This window comes from Pygoscelis adeliae, unplaced genomic scaffold (assembly GCF_000699105.1).
Source record: "Pygoscelis adeliae isolate BGI_AS28 unplaced genomic scaffold, ASM69910v1 Scaffold10, whole genome shotgun sequence".
In the NCBI taxonomy this organism is placed as follows: Eukaryota; Metazoa; Chordata; class Aves; order Sphenisciformes; family Spheniscidae; genus Pygoscelis; species Pygoscelis adeliae.
The window spans coordinates 10,866,219-10,867,832 of NW_008824053.1; positions in this window are offsets into that span (position 1 = coordinate 10,866,219).

Here is a 1,614-nt window from a genome sequence, read left to right on the forward strand (position 1 = left end):
CCCACGGCGGCCCACGGGCTGTGCCGTGTCTGGCAGAGGTGGCACTGTGAGCCGTGGACATTGCAGCCCCTTGCGCTGAGCCTGTTTCTGGGGGGCTTTCACCTTCCTGCCCGCGTCTGGGGAGCCCTGCATGCTCCGGCTCCTCTGTGACCATGGCAGAAGCCCTCCACAGCCCCCAGCCCCGTGGCCCGCTGCAAGCCCCAGCAATTCACAGCAGTTTGGGAGAGCCCAGCAGCAGCACTGCCTCGGCGGAGGCCAGCCACAGAGAGAGGTTTTTGGTGGGAGATCAGAGCGGAGCCAGCAAAGGGGAAAGCAGTGGCGAAGCTACCCATTAAAGAGTTTCAACTCAATTAAGGCTATTGATTAATCAATTAGAAGAAGCTTGACTCAACTTCTCAGTAATAGTCCAAACTGTCCCCAGTGATGGAGAGCTGTGCAGGGGGTGGCACCCGTGTCCCCAACACACGCGTCCCCAGCGCACATGTCCGCAGCCCACATCCCAGTGCATGTCCCCAGCACATGGACTGCTCCCTGCCCACAGCTGCCATGCTAGGGGAGCGATGCGCCTTCCATGCATTCTTCTGCAGCCTTGCTCCGCGGTGCACTGGGGTTGTTCTTCCTCTTCAATCAAATCCAGGAGGTGCCTGAGTGTGCTGGGCTCAGGCAGAGCCGCACGGGCACGGCGAGCCCCAGAACGAGGGGTGGCACCTGCCTGGCCCGGGGGGTGCAGCCTCACCAGGTCCTTGTGCCGTGGGGCTGAAAACTCACCCGCCAAGGCCATGCACCGCTCCGGCCCTGGCAGTCCTGGGCGCATCCCCAGCTGGAGGCCGGGCACCGGCCCAGGGCAAAGCCCAGAAGGCAGCAAGTAGGAACAGAAGCCCTTTGTTGGGGGGCAGCGAATAAACACAGCTGAGCCCAGCATGTGGGAGACCTGGGCAGCGAGACAGGAATTTGGGGAGCCCTCGCAGCAAACCTGCCCTGCCGACGGCAAGCAAAGCTGCTGGGCTCTGCGCTGAAGCATTAATGGTGTCTTTATATCTCTGGTAATATATCGCATTGATTTTCTCTTGTTATAACTGCAGTTCCTGCATTGCAGGCCGGTGTTTTGTCACTTTACCTTGACAGGGCACAGTGGATTTACTCCCCGCTGTGCCACTCACAGGTCTGGAGCCGCGTGCCACGCCAGCGCTGGGGCCTGCGCCCAGCACCCGCTGTTTGGCACGGCTGGCACGAGCACAGGGTCAGACCGGCCCCCGTGTCTCCCCAGGGAGGTGGGGAGGGGGCCCAGCAGGGCACTGGCATGGGAGGGCAGCTGAGTGCTGAGCATCCCTGCCACCGCACAGGAGTTTTATTGGCCCAAAGAAAACACAGTTCCTGCACATTTTATTAGCGACCTGACATTTCGGCGCAGACCCAGCTCTAGCCTCTATGATGGCCGGGGTGGGGAGGTGGCGGGTGGCCCCCGTGCCCCAGCACAGTGCCTTGGGGTGCCCTGTGGTGCGAGCAGCGGCAGCCGAGTCAGCCCCCCAGAGCCCACTGCAGTGCGGGTCATCAGTCCTCCCACTACCCCATAAATCCCCCAGCTCGTTGTGCTGCAGGGAAGGTTTTATCTTT